The sequence below is a fragment of the Podarcis liolepis genome (assembly GCF_965112155.1).
Source record: "Podarcis liolepis genome assembly, chromosome: 12".
Classification (NCBI taxonomy): domain Eukaryota; kingdom Metazoa; phylum Chordata; class Lepidosauria; order Squamata; family Lacertidae; genus Podarcis; species Podarcis liolepis.
The window spans coordinates 23,363,336-23,390,080 of NC_139563.1; the positions used below are offsets into that span (position 1 = coordinate 23,363,336).

A 26,745-nucleotide genomic window follows, 5' to 3' on the forward strand; every position below is an offset into this window, starting at 1 on the left:
CCTTTTAAAAAAAACAACAACAACAACAACAACAACAAACAACAACAACAACAACAACAACAACAACAACAAGGATGGGCCAGGGTTGTTTTGCTGCCTTCATGAAAGGACTTCTCTCTCATTTGGAGCCATATGGGCACCAATAAGTGACAGTGCAAATCAAAGCAACCACTTACTATGTCCCTACAGGCTTGACGTCTGCTGAGTCAGATTTGATGGGGATTCTTGGGCATCCTACTATAGTTTTCTTTTGATTCCTCCCCCTAAGCAGACACACACACACACACAACACACACACTGGTATGTCCTCAGCGTAGGAGATTAAATGGCCTGTGATTTGTCAGGCTTTACTGTGGCTTGATGAGTAGATGGGGAGTTTGTTTATTTCTGCTTTTCTGTTAAAAAGCATTGCAGACAAAACAGTGCTAGTTTTTGTAGTAGCTACTACCTCTAGCTACTGTAGTGCAGTGCCTCTGATACCCATCCCACACAGTCAGTCTAGGCTGTTACCATGACCAATGGTATCAAAAGCCCCAGAGACATCCAGTAACAGTAACAGTAACAGTAGTAGTAGTAGTAATAATAATAATAATAATAATATAATAATAAAAATAAAAATAACTACCCCCCCCAGCTTTCTTCATGGCATTCAATGACCACCAGACTTTCAAATTTAATTTGGCAACTTCATTATATTACATTGCTGGCTTCTCATGCAGCAATTGGAAGAGAATGGTGATTTATTTATTTATTTTGCATTGCCCACATTTTCCTGCAACAGTTTCCCCCTGAACTGTACCTAATAACTGAGCTTCATCCCAGCCTGAGGTTGTTTCAGAGTGCCCCCCCAGGCCCCCCTCCCCACCTTTAGGAAAATGAAAGGGAATGCGCTGCAGGGTGTACATGGGCATTACACACCTGTAATTAATCTAACGAACTGCTGGTAATGTGAGCCCCCCCCCAAAAAACCTTCATAGGTCTACAGCTGAAATAACAATTATTTGGCAGTAAAATAAACGTCACCCCTTGTGGTGCCCCCAGACGTACAAGTGAATTACAACAAAGTACATTCATGGTGTGCGTGTATGGTGCTAGGACATTCCTGCTACATCATTTAAATAAAGGGCCCGGTGATAATTGATGCGCCAGGGGACTGTCAGAGGGGAGCATGGCACTCAAGAGATGAAAAGGCTCGGCAGCCTCCACGCCTCCTCCCCCCCCTCGAAAAACCATGCGATTCCCATTAACCCTTCCGGGCAGCTGAAAGTCCTCTTCTAAGATCGGAAAAAATAAATTAAACTGGGTTCCATTGCTCTTTGCTGTTCAGTGGTTTGTTATGAGTTGTGCTGTCGTTTTTTTTAAAAGCGATTGTGTTATTTTATAACTTTTTAGGTCTTCTGTTTCTCTTATATTTGATTTTGTTGCAAACCGCCCTGCGACTCGTGCAAAGGGCAGCATGCAAATGAAATCCATACATTTTGATTGAGTCTGCCGGAGTATGGCTTCCCGTTCCAAAAGAGCGGAGCTCAGGCTTTTTCTGGCCGGTTTCCACCTAGAATTCCAAATATTCAGAGGCGCTCAGAATGCGGGTGTGTGTGTGGGGGGGAAGCATTGGGTGTGAGCTGGGGAAATACTGCTCTGTTGCTATTTCCAGTCTAATCGTAAAATCACTCGATTTCACACATTTTAACGACCTCCTTACAGAGCTGGCAGATGGGGATCTACTGGTAGATAGCAGAGTGCTTTGCAGCAGAGCAGCAAAGATCTTGGCTTCCCGCTGCTTAACAACAGCAGCAACAGAAAGCTTCCAATTAGGCTGCGAAGGCGAAGGGAGCTTCAGCTTAGGGGGGAAACCTGGAGTGGATTTATTGTGTGGGAGAGCAGTGAGCTGAGTTCTGGAAACGAAAACAAATTCCTGGACTGTGCATGTGCTCCGAGGCAACTTGCTCCTAATTCTAAGAGTATTTTTCCCACCTCTCCACTATTTTGCATCTGGCTTAGGCTGCTGGATTTTGGAGAGCGAATAAAAAGAAAGGAATAAAAGAAAAGCAGATGCCAGAAGTCTGTTCTGGAACTATTCCACTCCACTTCCGACAACAGTTGGCAAATTCATTTAACGTGATCCTGTGAATTGTGGGCATCCTACAATTTTGAGCATCACATGACAGGACAGATTCTGAAATAAAGATGTGCTCTACCAAGCCTACATTCCCAACATGTTTGCACTTCTGTGTCTCAGTGACACGTATGCTGGCTTGGTTATGTCCGCAGAATAGTAAATGAAAGGCCCCCAAGGACGTTCTCTATGGGGAGCTGGCTTCAGGCACCAGGCCTGTTGGCAGATCAACTCTGTGTTACAAAGTAAAAGGTAAAGGTAAAGGGACCCCTGACCATTAGGTCCAGTTGTGGCCGACTCTGGGGTTGCGGCACTCATCTCGCTTTATTGGCTGAGGGAGCCAGCGTATAGCTTCTGGGTCATGTGGCCAGCATGATTAAGCCACTTCTGGTGAACCAGAGCAGCACATGGAAACGCCGTTTACCTTCCCACCGGAGTGGTACCTATTTATCTACTTGCACTTTGATGTGCTTTCGGTTTCTACAGCCACAGCAGGCACTGCAACTTTCCAACAGCTTGACCTCACCCCAAAAGGCGCACTCCTCCGTTGTCTCCAGCGACAGATGAATGCCAACGACAACAACAACAACAAAATGATTAAGGATACAATCCTATATTTGGGAGTAAACCCACTGAATTTGGTGAGACACATTTCAGAATAAACATGGACCGTGCTGTTAAAGGAATGGGAGTTTAATAATGCTGGAACAGGATACATTTAGCAGATTTTGGGGTTCAGAGCAGGGAACAAGGAAGCCATATAGGAAATAAGATCATTTCCCCCCCTTTTCCATTCTCTTGGAACTTTCGTTCACCATGCTACACGCACTGTGTTTTTGAAAGTTTCTATTTCTTTTAACTAAGATAAAAAAATTGCAGGTCTGGAGAGCTCACCAAACATGTGGTAACATTGTCACATTTTTGGTTGGCCCCATTATGTTTCCAAACTGTTTTGCAAGGGACCACCTATGCCCCATATTAGATGAATAATGGTCATAATGCTCTATGGAACCACTATCTCTGGAGGCAGTATATCACTGAATACCAGTTGTTGAGAAGCAGCAACAGGAGCCAGGAGCCTTTCTGCCTCGCCTGTGGACTTCCCACAGTTTGTCATTTTGCGACATAGATCAGGTAAAAGGTAAACGACCCCCTGGACGGTTAAGTCCAGTCCTTAGTTGATCCAGCAGGGCTTTTCTTACATCCTTATTTTAGGCAGGCAGACAAGGTTGGGGAACCAGTGGGGAGCCTCAGGCCTGCTTAGAGTTAGAAGGAAGACAGGAAAGGGCAGACTGAGCTCTGCTAAGGATTTTGGCTGCAGGAAAGAGCATTCAATACATTCTTTCTCTGCCCAGCACGCACACACAAAATTCTACATGTGCATGTCTAACAATTATTTAACCCTAAATCTTCTTTGTAAATAACTGTTTCAATGTTATCAAAAGAGAAGTTTGAACTATAGTAAATGGGTAATTACTACTGATAAAAGATGGAAGGCTGACAGTAGTTGGCTTCAAAGAACTTGTACCTCTCCAGTTACAAAGCCGATTAAAGACCATTGAGGCCACTGTGTGGGAATGTTTACAGTGGAATGTAATGCCATTTGAAATGCCCAGTTTTAAGTAAATTAGTACAAAAAAAATTGGCTCTGTTTTAAAATCCAGTTGCCCATAAACTTTGGCCCAAATCATCCATCAACAAACACACAAGTCATTAACTCTGCCTGGGAAAGCTTGTGTGCTGCTGTTGACAGATATGTTATTTTAGGTCCAATTCCCATGTTTTAAGCTTAGGATGTACCTCTAAACTTTTCTATTGTGTGCCACATATCTAGTATAAGCTGCAGCATTTCACTTGGCAGGCTCAGCATTAATGCTGGATTACAACCCTCATAGCTTCCAGCCAGATCAGGGATCAGGACCAGATCCAGACCTCCAGAGGCCCTAAGCACAGAAAAGGGTGTGGTGCCCCCCATGTAATTCAAAATAAAAACAATACTAAATAAATAAAATGTAAAATAAAACTTTTTTTTTAAAAAAACTAAAAACTAAAACATAGATTTGTTGCAACACCCAACAGGATCTTATTTCCTTGCATTACTTTGATCTGCATTAGTTGGATGCCCCCTAGTTTAGGTGGGGAAAAGTAATAGAAAGAACCGAAAAATGGGGGAAGAGTCTAACAAAGGCCTGATTTTCCACATGAATTTTTTTTTTTAAATAGCGAATGACAAATTCTTAAAAGAAAAAGACCTCTCTTTTTTGTGACCCTGCTTTGCTGGTGCCCTAATGATGTGTTGAGATTGCCTATTAGGAAATCCAGCACTGTGAGGATTGATGACAGTTGGAGTCTGACAACTGAAGGGTCACAGGCTAGTTAGCCATGCTCTAGACCAGCCTTTCTCAACCCTGGGTCCCAGATATTGTTGGATTACAAATCCCATCATCCCTAGCTAGCAGGACCAGTGGTCAGGGATGATGGGACTTGTAGTCCAACCACATCTAGGAACCCAGGGTTGGGAAAGGCTGCTCTACACACACACACACACACACACACACACACACACACACACACACACTACTCACCACTGTGGTGGTGGAGGGAAACAATGCATGTAACTTTTAGATTTGGCCCTCAGCCTAGTCTAAGATCAACATTCAGTAACACAGTTTCAGAGAACGATACAGAAATACCCAGACCACTTCAAGCTGCATCCATCCTGTAAACAGAGAAAGATTTGGATCCCAAAGCAAGCAAGCCTGAAAGTATTCAGCTACCTGACCTTTGAAGGGAACTTGGAAATGCAGGCTACTGAACCATTTCAGACTTGCATGTTTTTGGATTCTCATTTTCTCTGATGAAGACTGGATGCAACTTGAGACTGCTGGGGCTTTTCATATGATTTTCTCCATCACGTGTGGTTTGGCACTCAGTTACTGACTACTGATTTTCTGCTCTGTGTCTCAGTAGAGTGCAACCCTCCTGCTGGATTGCATTATGTGTCTAATATAGTGTAGTGTGGGGCACAGATAAATGTATTAAGCAGCACTAGTATTGTGTAGGCAGCCACAAAAATATTTGACCTTTCCCTAAACATGAACGCACAATACAAGCTTTACTAGAGCAAAGGAAAATGAATATGCACTGAAGTGGCGACAAACAGTTGCTATTGTGTCTATAAAGGAGAAATGGAAGGGAAGTTTTGGGAAGGGACCTTGACTCGGTGGCAAAGCATATTTTGCATGCAGAAAGTCTAGTTAAAAGGATGAGGGAACCTTTGATGGGAAATACCTCTGCCTCGGGCCCTGGATGGCTACGCCAATCAGAGTACACTCAGGGTAGCCAAAATGGTGTCCTCTAGATGTTGTTGGACTCCTAACTCCCATCAACTCCAGCCAGCATGGCCTGTGCTTAGGGACGATGGGAGTTGCAGTCCATCAACACCTGGAGGGTGCAATGTTGGTTAGACAATCAGAGTAGATACCAAAGAGTTTGACCTGGTATGAGATAGCTCCTCGGGTTCCTATCAATAAGGGTTTGGTTTATTTTTCTATTCACATAAAATTGAGGTAGGGGTCAGTAACCAGCATACCATGGACCAAACCAGCACCCCTCCCACTTTTTTTTGTCAAAGTAGCCAATTGGCAAGACTAATTGCTGATCAAGGTGTTGGATATCACACAATACATGTCTGTAAATATTGGTAATAATATTTTCTAAGGTGCTCACATATTACTTTTGATTATACTTATTTTTGAGCCGCATTGTGTACAGAGTGTCACAAAATGGGAGCAATTTTATTTTTTTAAAAGGGAGACCATGTTTTGAAAATCAAAATTTCAAGCTGCTGGATTGTTTCTTGAGAGATGTAGCAAAAAACGATAGTGATGGATGAGCTACCTAAAAGCCAGAGTAATGTGGTGATTTTATAGCCGTATTCTTTAGGAGTTAATGTAGTTAGATGTTCATCTAAGAGATTATGAATTGGAGAGAGGGGATGTTTTCACAGGCCAAAAGTGGTTTCTGGAGAGCAGCATAAAAGCCATGTGGAATAAGCCATAAGAGCTCATAATTTCGCCATAAGTGCACAGTCAAAGATAGAGCAACATGTTTTATTCTGTTAAAAATGGACAGTGCATGTCAGCTGCAAGGAGCTGTTTTTAAGAGCTGTGCTAACATAATAATAGCATTTTAGAGGGAGAAAAGGTTACATGGCACATAAAGGCCCTCACAGCTGCCTAACAAGTAGTCTTCAGAATACTCACAATTCCCAGGTTCAAGTCATTAATGCAATTTTACATTCCACTTCAAGCGTGAGGGACTGTGCAGTTCACAAACTGTTCAAGTGTGTGTACATGTGCCGGAGTGTATTTATTCTCAGATTAATGCGCCTAACATGGTTGAAGAGCAGCTAGGCCCCCCCCCCCAAAAAAAGAGATGGGAATGGAAACAAACACACACAAAGCAATGGCCCTTTTTTCTCCATACAGCAGTTTGGTTCAAGTATCCAAGTGTATTTCAAAAGCACACCAATCTGAGCAACAAGGACATGTCACTGGATTGTGTCACTTCTAAGGTGTACACTCCTGCAGTAATAATCACGAATGCAGTGAAACGGATCGCAGGTATGCCATCCTTGGGACCCCCCAAAAACTAACTAAACCTATTGTTGTCTGAAAATGGGTGTGTACAGTGCAGCTGATTTGAATGCTGAATGGAACACAGCAGTGGGCAGCCTGAGTTAGTTCTATCAGACCTGGGTGCCTGCCCAGAAACCCTAGAGTGAGAGACTAGGGTGATGTCAGCCAGCAGGTTCAAGGAACCCTATTTGTTGTGAGATTTGGGGGTTGATCTGTGAGTTTGTTTGGACCTTGGGTAAGAGCCATGGTAGATGGGTGGAAGCTGAGGCATGCTGAGTGGTGAATTGTGTCAGAAGAAGGCATTTGTATCTGTGTTTATTTATTATTGGTTTGTATTAATGGTTTTATTGTGTGTTTTTGTAACATTTTTCTGTTTTTCTAGTTTGCTGTACACCACTTCTGTCTGTCTATCTATCGGTATAAAAATTGCTGAAATAGAAAATGGCATCTAATCTATATTTCTTGTTCTCATGTCTACACGGGAAGGGCTAGTTATTTTAAGCCCCTCTCAATGGGAACCCCCTACCCCAAATTAAAATATCTTCCTTTTAGATAGAAATCAAACTCCCAATTACCGTAAATAGTCATGTAGTTTTGTTCGACCTGCTTAGGATAATCCAGATAACAAAGAACAGATTTAGCCAACAAGAAATTAGAAATGCTAGAACCGTTTTCCAGCGATTAGTTTACACAGACTACAGACTACAGCTGAGGAAACTAGGTGAAGCATCTTTACTTTCATCAATGAAGACTCAAAGGAGAGAAGACTAGATGCAGACATCATGTTTCAAACATTCAGCCAAAGAACTATAACCATATTATTGAGCGTGGGGAGCACATTGTTCAGTTTCTGTTAATTGGTTCTCGTGGGAAACTTGCAGATTCTAGCTTCACCAATTAACTCAAGCTGGTGTCAATTTACTCTTGGCAGTAAGCCCAGGTCTGCTTGACCTAGAAACTACTCACTCTGATTGGTTAACGAGCAGCACTCAACTCTGTTATCAAGGGATTGTTAGCTCAGTTTGGTGTGAGGTGTGTTAGGAGTTAGAAGTGCTGTGTATGGTTTTGAGAGAGAGAAAGGAAGGATTTATTTTGCTTTTATTTGTATGCAGAAACTCTGCTGGTTTTATTTTTCCTTTTAATAAATCCTGTAAATAGTTATCCTGAGTCTAGCTGACTAGTCATTACTGCCGCAACTAGCTTCTTCGCTGTGCAGGAAAACTCTGCTACGTTTGGGCTAAAGCCAGTAGGGCTATGCCTGACACTTCAAAGTTCCATGAGGTTATGGGCATTGTGCTGCCAGCCTGAGTTGCGGTGGTGTCAGCATCAACGGCGTTGGTTCCAGTAGTTCCAGAAGTTGTTGTTCTCTGGCTGGTTCCTGACCGTGGTGAGCTGGTGACGCAGTGGACACAAGGACAACAGCTGCAGCGTGTGAGTGCTGGGTGCTGTGGTTCCTGTTTTCTCTCTCGGTGGTCGTGAGTAGCTGGTTCCGGGTTCCAGGGACATCGCTCTCAAGATGGCCTCACAACCAGTTCAGATGGCTTTTGAGCGTCTGAATGACTCCAATTACTTGCTGTGGTCGGAACGCATGCAGGCAGTGCTGCAGAGGGATCGTCTCTGGCAAGTGGTGAGTAAGTTTCCTGCGAAGCCTGATGATGAAGACCTCGATAAAGACCAAAGAGCAAGGGCCACAATTGTCTTGGGGCTGGAAGATTCCCAGTTGCCGTATGTGAGGGGAATCAAGACAGCTAGAGGTGTGTGGCAAGCACTTAAAGAACTCCATGTGCGTGAGACAGCGGTTTCCAAGCTGTTCATTCGCAAGGCATTGTACAAGGCAATGTTACAGCCTGGGGTTACAATGCAGGAACACCTACACAGTTTACAGTTAAAGTTTGCTGCGCTACAGGAAAGAGACTGTGCATTAGACCAGCAGGAGAAGGTGGCTATTATTTTGAGTTCTCTGCCGGAAAGCTGGGATAATTTAGTTTTGTCTCTAGAAGGCATACAGGAGCGTGATTTATCAGTCAGTTACGTTACTGGGCGTTTGATTGAAGAATGGCAGAAGAGGCAAGAAAGGTCGGTGGCTGCAGAGACTTCTACTGGCGGGCGGTTTGGAAGGAGTTCTCATGCCGTGCCAGAGGTGAAGCAAAAGCAGCATACTGGTGAGGAGTCAGCGTTTGCTGTTAGGCGTTGTTTCCGATGTGGGTCTTCAGCGCATCTAAAACGACAATGTCCGGAGTTGGTCAAGTCTCAGTTGCCGGTGCAGGAGCAGAGACGAGATCAGCAGCAGCAGCAGCAGCGTAAAAAGAAATTCTTCAAACAAAAACAGTCGGCTCAGCTGGTGACCGCCAAGGTCAAGATTGCTGATGAGAAACAAGCTGTCTGGGTGGTCGATTCGGGAGCGTCTCGCCACATCGTGAATTCAGATGAATTGTTTGTTTCCAAGAACTCAGCACAGCGCAGCCAGGTGGCTCTAGCAGACGGAAGTACTTCCGAAGTGATTTCGGGGGGTGCAGTTTTTGTTCCCTGTCTTCGTGAATGCCTGCAAAATGTACTTTGTGTGCCTTCATTAAGGAGCAATCTGATGTCTGTAGATTGTTTGCTAAAAGCTGGGTTTAAAGTGTATTTTGAAGGAGACAGTTGCATTATTAAGAAGGCTGGTGAGATTTTAGGCACTGCTAAGTCAGAGGGAGGCTTGTTTTGGCTTAAAGCAGGATCTCAAGTTGCAGCAGTAGTCAGCAAATCTCAGCCTGCAGTGAATAACAAAGCTATACATGACAACTGTGTGCACTTATTGCATAGGAAAATGGGGCATGCTTGCTGGAAAAGTGTACTAAAAATGTCTGAATTGGCTGATGGGGGTAATTTAAAGAGTTGTAACAAGTACCTTGATTGTAATGTTTGCAAAAAGGTTAAAACCCACAGAGTCTCTTACCCCAGAAGTGACAGAGTTAGTGAGTCACCGCTACAGTTGGTTCACATGGACGTAATTGGTCCATTTGCTGTAAGCAGGGGTGGATCGCGTTTTTCACTAACAATTGTGGATGACGCCACGCGTTATTCTTGGGTTTTTCCCATGAAGAATAAGGGTGACGTGTTCACTAAGTTTAAAGGCTGGGTGGCATCTGTGGAAAGATTTCTGTCCATTAAGCTCAAAAGGATTCAGACGGACAGAGGTGGCGAATTTATGTCAAATGCCTTTAAAGATTGGTTACAAAAGCGTGGCATTGGGCATAGAAAAACGAACGTTTTTTCCCCAGAGGAGAATGGTGTTGCAGAGCGAAAAAACAGATCTTTACAAGATATGATGTTTGCCATGCTTGATGATGCTGATTTGCCCATGTCTTATTGGGGGGAGAGCATGCTCACCGCGTGTTATCTCCAAAATAGGCTCTTTCATCAAACAATAGGTACAACCCCGTACTTTAAATTGTTTCAGAAAAAACCTAAAATTGACCATTTGCATGTGTTTGGATCAAAAGCCTGGGTATTAATTCCGAAACAAATGAGAAAGAAGGGAGATCCTAAGACCAAACAGTTAGTGTTTGTGGGTTACCAGGAGCTGGGAAAAGGTTTCCGCTTTGCTGAAGGGACAAATGGCATTGTGATCTCCAGGAATGCCAGTTTTTGTGAACATAGTGGCTGGGAGAGACTACATGCCAATACTGAGGTTTGGTTTGAACCTTCCCAGGAGCTTCATGACTCTGAAGGTAGACACAGAGGATCAGAGTCTGAGGGGGAGGAAAGTTCAGATAAGAGCTCTCAAGAAAGTGGAGTTAGCCAAAGACCAGTTGCTAAGCAACAAAAGAGAGGTCGTAGTTCTGAGGAGGAAAGTGGGTCAGAAGAAAAATTTTCTCCCAGAAGATCTAAAAGACAAAACAAAGGAGTGCCTCCGGTGCGTTTTTCTCCTGATACTGCAAATGTGTTTAGTGTAATTGCAGAGCCCAAGAGTTTTCAGGAGGTGTTAAAGTTACCAAAAGAGGAGGCAGAGCGCTGGAAACAGGCAATGGAGGAAGAGATGTCATCTCTGAATGAGCACAAGGTTTTTACACCAGTAGCAGCGCCTGAGGGGGCAAAGATTGTAGGCTGCAGGTGGGTGTACAAACTTAAACCTCTGGTGACAGGAGAGTACAAATACAAAGCTCGTTTAGTGGCTCAAGGATATTCTCAGAGGCCTGGAAAAGATTATGACGAGATTTTTTCCCCTACTGCTAAGGGGGACAGTGTAAGGCTGATTCTAACGCTTGGAGCAAAGAGAAAACTCCTGTTAAACCATTTTGACATTCAGACTGCATATTTACATGCATCAATATCAGAAGACCTGTATCTAGCCGAACCGCCTGGTTATGAGACAGGTTCCAATAGAGTGTTGAAATTAAACAAAGCTCTATATGGTCTCAAACAGGCTGCAAGATCTTGGAACAAATGTTTCCATGAGGCCTTAGTGTCATTTGGTTTCAAGCAGAGTACAGCTGACAATTGTGTTTATGTACGTGGTACAGGCAGTGATCAAGAGTTTTGTCTGATTTATGTAGATGATGTTTTGTATGCCTGTAAAACAGATAAACAAACTAAAAGGTTTGCCAAGCAATTGTCCAGTAAGTTCAAAGTGAAAGACTTAGGCCCGGTTAGGACATATCTAGGGTTGGAAGTGTGCTGGGCCCAAGATGGCAGCTGCCTAATTAGTCAGCAGAACAAAGTTAAACAACTACTGACTACGTACAGGATGCAGGATTGCAAAGGGGCAGTGGTGCCTATGGATCCAGGTTTCATAAAAACACTTCACATAGATGAGAGTCCTGAATTTGAACATCCTGATGTATATCACTCTGTAATTGGAAGTTTATTGTATCTAGCACAGTGGTCCAGACCTGATATTAGCTATGCAGTAGGCATATTAAGTAGATTGGTCTCAAAACCCACACTAAATGCCTGGAAAGGGGTAAAACAAGTTCTGAGGTATCTCAAACAGACAATTGGCTATATGTTACAATTAAATTCTTCAGAGGATGAAATGTTGAGTTGCTACTGTGATAGTGACTGGGGAAATTTGCCAGATAGAAAATCTGTCACAGGACTAGTCATAATGGTCGGTGGAGCTTTAATCAGCTGGCGGTCGCGCAAGCAAGACGTTGTAAGTGTGTCATCAACGGAATCAGAGTATGCCGCATTGAGTGAATTGTGCAACGAGGTGATTTATTTCAAGCATTTGTTAGCAGATTTAAATGTAAATTGTGGAGAACCAGTACAAGTTTACATTGATAATCAAGCTTGTATAACCTTAAGTAAAACAGAGGGTTTCAAATCGCGTTCCAAACATATCTCTGTAAAATACCAAAATGTACGTTGCTGTGTACAAGACAATGTAATCACCTGTACTTATGTATCAAGTGAAGAAAATGTAGCAGATGTGTTAACTAAACCATTGGCAAAGATAAAGAACAAGCGAATGTGCAAGGGTTTAGGTTTGCTGGAAAAATAATCTCCTACATAGGTGTATCTGGTGTTTAATTGTTCAGCAGAATCTGTGAGGGGGTGTTCAGTTTCTGTTAATTGGTTCTCGTGGGAAACTTGCAGATTCTAGCTTCACCAATTAACTCAAGCTGGTGTCAATTTACTCTTGGCAGAAAGCCCAGGTCTGCTTGACCTAGAAACTACTCACTCTGATTGGTTAACGAGCAGCACTCAACTCTGTTATCAAGGGATTGTTAGCTCAGTTTGGTGTGAGGTGTGTTAGGAGTTAGAAGTGCTGTGTATGGTTTTGAGAGAGAGAAAGGAAGGATTTATTTTGCTTTTATTTGTATGCAGAAACTCTGCTGGTTTTATTTTTCCTTTTAATAAATCCTGTAAATAGTTATCCTGAGTCTAGCTGACTAGTCATTACTGCCGCAACTAGCTTCTTCGCTGTGCAGGAAAACTCTGCTACGTTTGGGCTAAAGCCAGTAGGGCTATGCCTGACACTTCAAAGTTCCATTTTCCAACTTGAGATCTGCATTCCCTTGTTGGTAACCTTCTGGAGGTCACCTGCCAATGGTGGGTGGGGCCCCGAGGCAAAAGTGGATGGAGCAACAGGTGTAACTCTTCCTTTTGTAGGGTAGGTTGCATTTCAGTCAGAGGTTTCTACTGAGCAAGACTGGCTAGGGGTTGTGGCCCAGGGAGAGTTCAAAGGCCAGACAGAAAGGCCAGGGAGCTTGCATTTGCTCCTTGGTCCTGAGGTCCCCCACCTCTGATAGAAACCTCATCTGTACTCTTCAGTTGGTCTCCATTGGCTAGACTGCTCCTAATTTGTACCTAGCAACTGAGCCTTCAGAAGTATATATCTGGAGAATGAAATGGCAACTGACTTCATTGTGGGGGAACCCTACAGTTTTGCAAAATTTATAGGATGAGGGAGTATGAGAAAAAGACATAATTTGTCACCTAAATGTGTTTTCTGGGTGTTACTGTTACCCTCTGCTCTCTGGGTGATAGTTCAACATTTTTTGAAGCTAAGTTTTCCAGCACTCTTGGATAGGAAGTTGGTCAAGCTGTTTGCTCTCCTGAACTCTTAACTTTTTGACGGATTTTGGAAAAGTATGTAATTCAGTCACTCTCTAATGAGTCTCTCTTCAAGCTCTCCCACTCAACGTGCCCCAAGAGGAGAGCATCCCCATCTGGGGCATACCCTGTACCAGGTCAAGGGAAAACCCAGGAGAGGCTCAAAGGGTTATCAAGTAGCAACCGTGTGTCAATAGCGCCATTGTTCCTCTGTTCGATTCATCCCATCTGTCATTCAATGGAAACCCTACCTCCCATTCTTACATTATTAAAAGACATTCTCAAAAGATCCCTTTACAGCCCTCAGAATTATCTTTTCAATGCCCCCAAAGCGATCCCAGCGTGTTATCTTGAAAGCATCTGAGCTGCTTAGCCCGTCTTTAGATGCTTTGCAAAGAGTTACCTGTGTCTAGTCAATGGCCATGAAGGAAAATGGGGTGTTTAACGTGCTGTTCTGGCAGCCTGTTCGGAAGGAGACCAGGTGTATTCTGCTCTTGGCATAAATTTCACTTCCTTCTCCTCCTGGATTACAACAGCTGCTTCTCTGATGAGCTCCAGGTGGCAAATCTTGATAGGCCTGGTACCAACCTGTTAATATCCAAATGAAAGAATAAACCTCTTTACTGACACCCCCCTTCTTTTTCTTTTTAATTAAGCTTTAAACTGGGGCAAAAGGCCTTACAGAGCACTAGGCTCTGTGTTAATAATGCTGACTTTAATTATAGACAGAGGCATATCTACAACAATCCCTCGCACCCTTGGCAAGGAGCTATATTGTCGTCGTCCCCGGTGTCTCTTGTGCCCTTGGCAAAGAGTTGTGGTACTTACTTTTGAGGAGACATGCACAGGACTACACTTTAAATCACAGCAGCTGCCCCTGTTTAATCTGCTGCTCAGCCCACAGAAAAGGGAACTTTTGGAGTGTCGGGTTTGAAATGGTTTCATTTTTAAGGCTGTTCACTTAGGCAGCTATCATTCTTACATTGTTTGGCATCTGAAATAAGAAGCAGTAGGGTTGCTGTGTGTGACGCTGACTGGCTGTAGTGAAGAAAAATAATAATGATTCTGTATACCTGTTTAAAGGCATCGGTTTATTTATTGTTCTCTCCTAGGCCTGAACTCTAGAGGATGTTGAGCCCAGAGCTCTTTTTTCCTTAACAGTTTTGTGGGCTGCACTTAATGTTGGCTCTCTTGCATGCAGTTTAAAGGAGAGGTTAATGGCCGTGATTGCAGAGGAGCTCTCCTTCCCCATGGAGGTGAGAGACAACTTTGCCTTTTGTGATGTGTTCCATTGGCCAGTCTTTCAAAGGGTTAGGGTGTGTCACTGCAGCTGCTGCATCAAACAGATTAAGTTAATATGAACTTCAAAACTAGCCCTGTCCCTCCTGTTCACAAAACACTTCAAACACAGCAAGGCATGTCATCTCCCAGATGATTGAGGCTAATCCACTTAATCTGCCCCCCTCCATCTGAATGCAAACTACTGGGACATACCCAATTACATCTCTTCAGTCAAAACAAACTCTTCATTCCAAATACTTCAGTCAGTTTTTAATAAGAGCTTTCCAGCTCTTTGCAAGTAGCAGCCAAGCTTCCTAACCCACAAAAATAGCTCTGGGAACACTGCAGGAGATGGGGCGGGTACACTCATTTCTGGCAGAGTGCCATCAGCCCTGGTCCATTTAAAAAATATTAGGCCACTTCCCTTCAGAGTTTCTACATGTACTTAAGAGCAGCAGTAATGGAACCAGGGTCATCTGTTGGTGAAATGATTATTTTGTCCTCAGTGTCCCACAGATGCACCTGAGGTTTGAACACTCCGTCTTGCCTTCATTATTTTAGACAGAGTTGCACAGATATGTAATTAAGGAGGGAAATATGTCCAGCCCTGTCTAGCAGCAAAACAGAAGCAGACATGCAAATATCTCATTTTGTAATACACGTAGGATTGTCTGGACTCAGTTTAGTGAAGAATTAACTGTTTTGTACTGCAGCCTGAACAACTGACTAACAGCGCTCTGAAAGTTGATATTTCAAGTTCCCTCGGGTATTGGCCCAGCTGTAGGTTGACTGCATGGTCTTGATGTGAGCAATACTCCACCAGGCTTACTTCTGCTCTGTGTTAGGGCCGGCCTTACCATTAGGCAAAGTGAGGCAATTGCCTCAAGCACCTGGCATGTGGAGCAGCAGATTAGCACCCACAGCGCCTGCTGCTTGCCTGCACTGGCTTGGCTGGCCCTGCCACTGCCTGGCAACACCCTCCCTCCCCTCTCCCCATTTCTTACTCTAGGAAGATAAAAGGGGGTCCTTCCTTGGAGACAGAAGAGTTCTAAGCTGGATAGCCATGAGACTGCCTGCATCATGCTGCCTGGCCTTTCCCAAAGCAAGAGAGGGACATGGTGGGAAGCTAAAGCAATGGCATACAAAGCAATGGTAGTAAGTCGAGGGAAGCTGCCACCATTGCCGTGGAGAGTATTAGCTGTGAGGGTACGAGTAGTGGTGTGATCTCTTGCATTGACCCTGCTCTGTGCTTTCCAGCCTTTTTCACTTGCTCCTGTTCCCAGATCCTGGTTCTTGGCCTTTACTCTGGTTCTCCCTAGTACCTGCTGCCACGTTTTGATGGTCTGCCTCATTTCAACTTTCTCCTGACCTTGGCACTACCTCTGTATGCACTCAGGTTCTTCATGTGAGCTTCCTATAGGCATCTGGCTGGCCACTGTGAGAACAAATTGCTGGACTAAATGGGACTTTGGCCTAATGTAGAAGAACTCTTATGCCCCTCCCTGATCTAAAGCATTTTGCAACCATGAGATAAGATAATTCCCCTGTGCTGGTGATCCATGGTTTTTTTGAGTAAGTTTATCATAAATCAGTATTGTCACCACATGCTATAGCCTATAGTAGACTGCATCTTGACTCCTTCAGAATAGTAATAATAGGTTCGTTCTTAGCTGTGAAGGAACAACTTGTGATGGCAAAATAGTTGTTTCTATCAGTTGCAAGTCCTACACAACACCCCCAAGAATTTTGAGAGTGATCTCTATTGCAACGTCTATTGCTGTTATTTCGGTATCTTGATACTTTAATGTCTTTAAGCCATTTCTGTTACTACTAGATACTTGTTTTACATAAAAACATATCATCTTAAATTCTCCTTTTGATAATTGTTTTGCATCTTCTTCCCCTTCTGTTTATTCAGCCCTGACACCTGGCTTTTTATCTGAGTTGATGATATGCCTCTCTCTTCCATGTCTGTTCAGAATCCGGAAACGTTTTTTTATATGAAAAAAATCCCAATTGATCCCTTAATGATCACATCAGAAACATCAATGAGGGAACCTTTCATAATATGTCTTCCTGATCCCACAATTGTCCCACCTAGCAAATCTCCCTTTGATTTCAAAGGAAGTACTGAAGTCTAACAACTGCAGGATTATTATCAGTTGGCTTGTTTCCTCTGAGACTGAAGCTAGTGTTTTACTTGAAACTAGTTACTGAAAGTACTTCTAGAGAAGTTTGTCTGTCCTCCAACACCATTTAAGGTTAATTGGCTGGCATTGTAAATGAGAAAGCAGCCCTACAATAAGGGTCCAACACCATGAGATAATATACTGTGTATCAATGAATGATTTACTGGAAGGAAAAGAGGTCTCTGCTGAATCAGCAGACAATGGGTTTGTGAATATCATGTTAGTAGACACTAGTAGTGGAATGGGCATGGCACCAGTTACAACCATGCTATCCAAAGGGCTCTTTTGCCCCAACTGAGTTCTAAGGTGACCAATATTATATAGCACCTTGGCCAGTGTTACCTGCTGCTTAGTCAGATCTGTCCTGTACAATACAATTGGTCTACCCTACCGTGGGTCATTGATACACAACTGAAGGTTTTAGGCATTTATACTGCATTACACCCAGGGCCAGGGGACACGGGTGGCGCTGTGGGTTAAACCACAGAGCCTAGGACTTGCCGATCAGAAGGTCGGCGGTTCAAATCCCCATGACGGGGTGAGCTACTGTTGCTTGGTCCCTGCTCCTGCCAACCTAGCAGTTTGAAAGCACGTCAAAGTGCAAGTAGATAAATAGGTACTGCTCTGGCGGGAAGGTAAATGGCATTTCTGTGCGCTGCCCTGGTTCGCCAGAAGTGGCTTAGTCATGCTGGCCACATGACCCAGAAGCTGTACACTGGCTCCCTTGGCCAGTAAAGTGAGATGAGCGCCGCAACCCCAGAGTTGGTCACGACTGGACCAAATGGTCAGGGGTCCCTTTACCTTTACCTTTACACCCAGGGCCAGCCCACCTATATGGCAAGGTGAGGCAACTGCCTCAGATGGCAATATTCACTGGGGTCCCAATGTAGTTCTCCCCGCCCCCCGCTGTTTTCTGATGTAGATCTTCACTCACCCCCTTCTTCCCTGGCACAGAGGTAGGAGTCTCCACTTTGTGGCTCTGCTCCAGTGCCAAAATGTATTGGGCCAACCCTGATTGCACCTATGGTGGTGCATCTTCAACGCAGTTCAGACCAGCTGGAATGACATCACAGAACATTCACAAACATTCCAGTTGGTCAACAAGCAAGGTTTAAGTTCCTATGTGGGCAGGGAATGTTGTCCATTAGGCTGTGACTAAAGCCTTATGCTTTGTGGGGCAGCTTGAGAACAGAGAAAAGACTGCAGGAGGAAGGGGAGCTACAGGATAGGGAGCCCCAGAGACAAGGTGAATTAGACTAAGAGGAATTTGAAGGAAGCTTTTCTTGAGGAATGCAGCAGAGAAGACAACAAACTGAAGAAAGCGGGGATTAATAAGAGGAGGGACTCTGAATAAATATCTAAGTAAAAGGGAGCTGTATGAGATCTCTGCTATCACTGTCACATTGTGACCTGGCAGCCCAAAGGAGCCATCACCCAGGAGCTAGGAGTGGGGTGGGCAGAATCAGCTTCACATATTAATTTGCAGTGACCAGATAATTCTATGACTCCAGGCTTGTTGTCCTTTGGCACAGTGCTAGGCCCTTGGACCATGTGCAACATGCAGAAAATGAAATACAAAACTTACCTTTGCAAGCCACTTCTGTTCTCAGACCAGACGTTTGTCTGGTCCCTGCTCTAGCAAAGCTAAAGAGCTGCAAATTTCCAGATGGTTTCATTCTGATAGAGGATCCACAACCATAGTATGAATTCATGTCTCTCCCCCCTCTATAGTTACGGTGTATTGAGAGAAGCTACCATCATTCTTTAGGTTTTGTTTTTTTTCTTCTGTAACAACAACAAGCTCAGCTAACCCTGAAATATTTGAAAATCAATGGACTGCTAAATGTATTTATTTAAAATCATTTTACCGACTTTCATTAAAAAATAATACCAGGGTGGTTCACAACAGAGAAATAAATGTCTAAAACCAGTACTGATGACTTTTCTCTGCTTCCACAGTTGGACGCAGCAATGCTTCTCAATACAGTTGCTAGAAACCACAGAAGGGGAGAGTGGTTTTGTGTTCAAATCTTCCTAGTGGGTTTCCCAGAGGTATCTGGTCAGCCACTGCGAGAACAGGATGCTGGACAAGTCACTGGCTTCATCCAGCAAAGACTCTTGTTAAGTTTCCTTCATTGCAGGGGCTTGGACTCAGTGACCCTTTTTTATGTGGGCTTCCCCTAGGAGTGGTGTCCAAACTGTTTTCAAAGAGGGCCAGATTTGATGAAGTGAAGGGCCTTGAGGGCTGACCAAAGGGCAAACCAAAGTTGTTAACCTTTTTTTGGGGGGGGGATTGAAGTTATTGAGCTTTTTTTAGGGTTGAGGTCGTTGAGGATTTTTTAAAGGATTTTACCCCAGGAAATAAACTGCCACAGGGGCTGGATTAAACCGACCGGCAGGCCGAATTAAGCCCTGAAATGGACTTTGGACATGCCTGCCTAGGTGTTGGCCACTGTGGTCTGACCCAGCAGGACTCTTATGATCCGATGCTTAAGTTCTGATGATTTTACAACTATACTGTGGGAAATAGTAGAGGATTTAATCTGACTTTTTACGCCATTTCAAGTCTTTTGAATGTTGGGTTTTTTGGTTTTTTTTTCTTTCATGAGTGAAAGAAATATGTGAGAACACGACTGCGGAGTCTACTTTAGGTATAAAAACCAGACCTCTGGTGACAGCTGTTGACAGCCTTCATAAAGTAGATACAGTTTGCTTCTCTCTTTTTTTATTCCTAGACAGTGACATCATAAAGGCCAGAGAAGACTATGACAGCAGATTATACTTTCAAAACTGGTTTGGCTTGAATGGGGGTAATATCAGCTCTGAAGTATTTGTTATGGGCATGAATAGCACAGGGAGACAAGAGCTGCATCAGAACATCATGTGAGCATAAAGTAACTTTGAGTGACAGTTTGGAATGCTAGTCAAAGGGTACAAATCAATAGAATATCTGGTACAAAGTGTTTCCTAGTGGGAGAAGTTGGAATTAGATTACAAAAGTGGCAAAGCTAGATGCAGACTAGATAAGTGTGTAAATCACAATGCAATAAGCTAGATCTTTGAACATCCTCTCTCCAGTGATTGATGAGTGATTAGAAAAATAGCAATAAATGATTTCAGATTTGGAAATGGTTCTCAAAAAGTAATACATTTTTTGTTCCAAGTATGTGCACCGTTTGGTGGCTATGAGTGCTTATTCTTAATATCCACCAGATGGTGCCACTAATCAGCAGAAGTCCTTTATGTATGTATGTATGTGTGTGTGTGGTGTGTGTATGTGTGTGAAAAGCATCTCAGCTCAAGAGCTACGTTTCCAGTTAGGCTATCTTTGCAAAGCTCATCAGATATAAGGAACATTACAGTTTTCAGTCCTTCTCTGACTGTGGAACACATATGCTATTACATGCAAACAAAAGCTTTTGTTTGATGTGCTCTTTGCTCACATTAGGCAAGTTAATAGCTGCTCCTCATTTATGCAGGACAAAAAACATAAAATGGGACTTTCAGCCTCTGAAATAAAATCATACAATTGTAGAGTTGGGAGGGACCCCAAGGGTAATCTATTCCAACCCAGTGCAATGTAGGAATCTCAACTAGATCATACATGACAGATGGCCATCTACATTATTCTACATACCAAATTATTCTACCTCCCACCCATGTGAAGCAGTGTTATAAAATGACATTATATTAACTATAACGAGCACAATTTGCTGCCCCACCACAAATTAAATAACAGTTGCCTTTTAATTTAGGGCAAGCTTTTAGAAATGTCTGTTACAACACTCAATTGGATCATTTCAGGGGGAAGCTGGTTGTGTGGCAGCTGCCTTGAAGACAGAAGAAAAGGAAACACTAGACTGGGAAGTTCCCAATCTTATTTTATTCCCCCCCCTTCCGCATACAGAGCAGACCTCCCTGTACCTACTCTCCTCTAAAATAATCTGACGGGGAACCCTAGGAATGGGCCTGTAATATCAATTAGGATATAGAAAAGAATGAAATGCTGGAAAGGCAGGAAGTGTGTTCAGAAAAATGGGTGAGTTTTCCAAACTGAAATCTGGATTGAAGACAGAGCTATGGTCACTCACAAAAGGGCTTTCTGCTAGCCCAGTGGTATCAACCCTCCAGTCAATGTCTTAAATACAGAGCTTGGGGAATAAATTGTGTCTGTGTTTAAAGCAAAGGTTGGAAAAGTTGAACTGAATTGTGCTAGTGTCCCTACTCCTCACTTCTGCCAAATTGCCTTATATGCCAGAAAAGTAGACCTGCACAGGTGACCTTGTATGCTGAGGTTAATGTTAGGTATGTGTTCCTAAGAACTTCTTAAATGTATTTTATTTTTTGTGAACAAGAAGGAATGTCTTGTGGCACCTTAAAGAGCAACAAATTGTATAATAGCAGAAGTCTTGGTGAGGGGTTTGTGTAGATAGTGAGGTCAGAAGAAAATTAACTGCATAGGGTGCTGACTGGCAATTGCATCATTAATACTGAATGTTCACAAAAGCAATTCACAATAAGCATAGCGACTTCTATTTTAATCTCCAACCTGTGACATAATCACTCATCTACTGTGTTTTTCATTTGAATGACGTACTCTCAGTGACTGTGCTTAATGCTTCATGTGTCATGCTTAACGACATCACCAGGACCCACCCCTGTGACATCACCAGGGACCATCTCTAGCTCTCAGGTTTGGGCCTAAAATCTCAAGATCTGGGGTGCTCCTGACCTGGCAGCCCTAATCAGAATGCATCTGGTGCGGATCTGACCCACGAAAACCAGCTGTGTCTTCAGCATGGTCTGCTTATATTATCTTTCTCTCTGGCTTCTCTGAACCCATGTCCTTTTTCAGATGATAATCAGTACGGTATACATCAGGGCTGAGCAACCTCTGGCCTTCCAGATCTTGTTGGGCTACAGTTCCCACCATCCCTGACTATTGGCTATGCTGGCTGGGGTTGATAGGAGACGGGAGTTCAGTAACATCTGGATGGTCATCGTTTGCCCACCCCTAGTATAGGATATACAATATTATTAATGAATATGCCTTTGAGAGTGTAGTTTCCTTTGAACTTGTTGCATGTGCTCACTAATAATGGTAATTTTTCTCACCGTAGCCCAAGTTTACCCCACTTAGCTGATTTTCTAAGAAATCAAAGAAAGCTCTGTTTACTATCAAACTTGCAGGGACTGCAAGCCAACTTCCCAGTTGCGTGTTGTGAGGGGCATTTCTAAAAGCTTGCCCTAAATTAAAAGGCAACTGTTATTTAATTTGGAAAACCCAAAATTTTGTCATTTTTTAAATAAAAAAGCATACACTGGTAGCTTATTTGAAGCCTTTTATTTTCATGTTGCACTAGGAACACAACATTCTGCCAAAAATCCATCCTCTAGCTAACAGCACTCTGTGCCAACTGCTCTGGTTTGCCTATAAAAGAGGCACAGTGTGTGTCTTCCCCTTGAAAAATATATAGTGCTCACAGATTTTAATGACTCAGTGAGAAATTGTCATGAACTTACTCCAGAACCCTCTAGATATCAGGGTTTGTTCGCCCGAGCTTTTCAATCATGGACTTTTAACATACACAATTTGTTTACTGTGCTGTTCCTCCCTCTCAGATGTTTCCACTGAGTCTGCTCTTTCATACTTTTGTTCATTTGATTAGTTTCCATAGTGACACTCATTTGTGAAGTTTAGAGTTCCCTCCTAGCAGGTTCTCATAAATGCCAGTTACTGATCACCGGGGCTTGTGTGCCAGGTTAACGAGACAAAGTCAGCCTTATTTTCAACACTTTTCATTGTATGTGAATGTCTGTGTCTTTATTTCACTTTGCATTCGTTTGAGAAGGTTCTTTAGCCTTTGAGAGCCATTCCTTTTCTGAGGCAGTTTTGATGGATAGAATCCTAACTGGATTTCAGCTGCTGAGGCTGTTGAACTGGGCGCTGTTACATAAACTGAAGGAATTTCTCTTTAACCTCTGCTGCATTCTAAAGGGCACTTTCCTTTAACTCAAGTGCAAAATAAGTGGTTTCTCTTCTGTGACTTTTCTTCGGAACTGAACAGCAGCTAAAGAGTTCTCTGTGCACAGACAACATCAATATAACTTGATGGTTTGGAAACTGTAACAAATTATGGACAGTATGTGCATCAGAACATACCTATCCATACTGCATTGCTTTGAAAGGGATAGTAACATATGAAGAACCTGCTAAATCATGTCAATGGCCCATCTAGTCCAGCATCCTATTCTTACAGTGGCTGAACAGTTGCCTCTGGGAAACCAACAAGCAGGATTCAAGCCCAAGAACACCCTCCCCACTTGTGGTGTCCAGCAACTGGATGCACATTCTGATCTGCATTTGAGTGATCTGCATCCCTATCTCTGTTCCCATATAACTAGTTAAGTGGTAACATCTTGTTTGCACAGTTGGGTTGGGTCCTGAGAGCATGGAAACGTTTTTTTCTCCTGGAGTATATATTTATTCTCCTGCCAACCTAGCAGTTCGAAAGCACATCAAAGTGCAAGTAGATAAATAGGTACCGCTCCGGCGGGAAGGTAAACGGTGCGCTGCTCTGGTTCGCCAGAAGCGGCTCAGTCATGCTGGCCACATGACCCGGAAGCTGTAAGCCAGCTCCCTCGGCCAATAAAGCAAGATGAGCGCTGCAACCTCAGAGTCGTCTGCAACTGGACCTAATGGTCAGGGGTCCCTTTGCAGTGGTACCTCGGGTTAAGTACTTAATTCGTTCCGGAGGTCTGTTCTTAACCTGAAACTGTTCTTAACCTGAAGCACCACTTTAGCTAATGGGGCCTCCCGCTGCCGCTGCGCCGTGGGAGCAAGATTTCTGTTCTCATCCTGAAGCAAAGTTCTTAACCCGAGGTACTATTTCTGGGTTAGCGGAGTCTGTAACCTGAAGCATATGTAACCTGAAGCCTATGTAACCTGAGGTACCACTGTACCTTTATATATTTATTGTAATACTAGGGACTACACACCTGTGTGCTTTGCTTGCCAACCCTTGCCATTTTCCTCACACTAACCCCCTGCAGCTTCCCCTTTCCACCCCATGCAACTACTAAGATGACCTTTTATCTTCCCAACCCAGTAATTGAAGCTATTTCTCTCTTCTATCATGCACCCGTTTTTACCATCACCCCCATGTCCATGCCTCTTCCCTCCTTTTGTGCAACCCCCTGTACACAAACCACCTCCATGCTAAACTCACATGACTCAGGACCTCATTACCTTAAGGACTGCATCTCCCCATACGAAGCAACCCAGACCCTGTACTTTCCCCCCAAGGCACTTCTCTGTGTCCCCACATCCCAAAAGATTCAGAGGGTGACAACATGAGAATAGGCCTTTTCTGTGGTGGCTCTCCATTTGTGGAATGCTCTCCCCAGAGAGGCTCACTTGGCCCCATCATTACATGTCTTTAGATGCCAGACGGAAACATTCCTCTTTACCCAGGACCTCAGCCACTAAACAACTATGGCCTTTTAAACATGGGGGGACCTGTTATTATGACTTTTTTCTGTGATTGTTTTATTGTCTTTTTATTTTATTGTCTTTTATTTTTATGTTAATTATGTAAAAGACAATATATATATATGTAAATTATGTATTTAATGTTGTACACTGCCCTGGGAACATTGGATAAAAGGAGGTATAGAAATCGGATGGATAAACCTCTTGCATCTTCCTTCTCCCACACATTGCAACTACTAAGTACCCTTTCCACCTTCTGCCCAATTGTGATGCGGCACTCCAGATTCTTCAGTGGGGGCTGTGTGATGACAGCTAACAAATTTATCATGGCACAAACCAGGGGTGGTTAGGCCCTTGGGACTCAAGGACCACATTCACCCTTAGCCAACCCTCTGGGCACTTCATGCACATTGTATACACCCTGGCTCAAGGCCTCTGTGCTTTGATGACAAGTCATGGGTCTGTCCCAGTTTATGGAGTGAGTCCCTGATTCCAACAGTCCAGCTACAAAAATAGCTTGTTTGATTACATTGCAGGTGATTCCAGAGACAGGGGCTGATACATTTTCTTTTCAAAATACTTCTTCCTGGCATTTTGCATGCAGAAGACTTCCACTCTTTATTAGAGTAGCATACCTTGCCTCAGTTGGATCAAGCCTGGTTTTCATTTTACCTAAGCTTCAGGAACTCAGTGGCACAAACTTTTGCTTTAAGGTTGTCTTTGTGATGCTTGAACAGTCCTTCTCCAGGGCATGTTGGCCTGAGCTGAGCTTGAATGGAAAAGGATTTTTTCCTTGAGATGTTGCTTCTTTCAGCCCAGAACATCAGTGCCTGGGACCTTGTCCTCCTGGGATACTGAGTGTGAACAATGATCAGGTTTCCAAATGTGCCCACAGGTCCCAAAACAGTGGCAAGCCCTCATCTACCTATTGTATCACAGTCATATTCCATAAAGAGATAGCCATCACACATAGTATCCAGTGGGTGCTCCCTCTACAAACACTGTAGTCCAGGCAAATCTTTCACTTCAAAAATCAATCTATGGATTCCCCCCTGCCTTATTTTTGCAAGTAGTTGCTGCCATAGATTTTTAAGGGAGTAAATTGGGATGGCAGCAAGGATGCAGATCAGAAGCTGCTGCTGCTCCTTACTTATCCACTTCCCATGATCTCCCCCTGCTAAGCGAGAGGCTGTCTGCCATGACTGTGAGGACAAAGAAGGTTCTGTGGTGGAAGGAGGACCACGTCGAGCTCTTCAAAACCTGATTTCTTTGCTTCATTTGTGTCTGTGTCTATCTCCTTCTATCTCAAAATCTGAAGTTTCCTTGGCTGAATTGTAACAGACTCAAACAAGGTTCTTCTTCTTCTTTTTAAGCAAGCAGAGAATGCCCTGGGTGACTTTTACAAGAAATTCTTCAAAATGAGAGAAGGAGAACAGGATGATTTTGAGTAAGCAAGGAATAGCTGAATCAGAGGTAGTGATGGCCCCTGGGGTCAATAGGTATATGCAAGTGCTTCTCCCAACCGAAATATTACAAAGAATGACTTTCTATAGAAGCATTTGTAGAACCATTTAGGCTGCAGTTCTGCTGACAGCCAAAGATATCTGGGTCCCATTAAAATCAATGAGATATACATGCACAAAATGTACTACAGTATAGTGATTTGCATATTTCAAGGAGACTGAATGTACTTCCTGGCCTCCATTTAGAACTATTTTGCTCAGTATGGGTGAGCTAGAATGAACACAGATGAAAAGGGAGGGGAAAAAACTTCCTCAGGCATCTGTCCTTTTCCTCCATTTTATCTTTCTCCCTACTATATGCATTATCTTCAAAAAATTCTGTTCCTCTCTTCTGTTGAGTTTGCTCAGCAAAGTCTAATATCATTTCCCCTTTAAAGTATCTCCCTAGATTGTTCTACTTTTCCTGCCCGTGTGATGGTATCTATTGCTGCAGTGTATATGTCACTGAAGGGATAAAAAATAAGTCCATTGTTTAGTTCAACATGATTCTTAATGTACTTGACTGCAATGCTGACTCTTCTGCACAATCTCCAGCAGAAAATATTGAATTATTGACTATCGGATAAGCCATGATATTCAAAACATTACTCTTGCATAAAAGACTGCAGTTATATTACCTTTGTTCTCTGAGGTTGCTGGGCAAGATAGCCATGAAACTCTGTGACAAGGAGATGAGCTGCATGAAGAAAGTTCTGTAAGGCACCGGAGGGCTGAACTCTAGGAATTCGGCAGCAGACAGCAGATTCCAAACTCCGCACTATCAGGACACCTTGCAACAGGAGGAAATGTCTGGCCGGATTTTGTTGCTTCACAGCAGCACCTTGATAATGGCAGAAAGAAGAGCCACAGGTGGTGTGTGCTAAAGGGGTCCTGTTTGGCTTATATAACTGATAACTCTAGCTTGCTTCTTATTTTGAGTAATTTGTTACCTAAAATGGCTGCTCTACAGGCTTCTGAAGGACTCATT

At 43.4% G+C, this 26,745-nt stretch overlaps 1 protein-coding gene and 1 long non-coding RNA gene across 2 annotated transcripts in view; one reads left to right on the forward strand and one right to left on the reverse strand.

Moving 5' to 3' along the window:
* The window catches only part of LOC310689702, a 39,326-nt gene extending 21,513 nt beyond the window's left edge, over positions 1-17,813 (reverse strand). Inside the window, exons 1-2 of the long non-coding RNA XR_014517598.1 lie at positions 17,698-17,813; positions 13,697-13,881 (exon numbers count right to left, since the gene is read on the reverse strand). This is a non-coding gene — a long non-coding RNA (uncharacterized lncRNA). The remainder of the gene's footprint in view (positions 1-13,696; positions 13,882-17,697) is intronic.
* The window catches only part of NEBL (nebulette), a 192,603-nt gene that overhangs the window by 12,899 nt on the left and 152,959 nt on the right, over positions 1-26,745 (forward strand). The window lies entirely within an intron of this gene.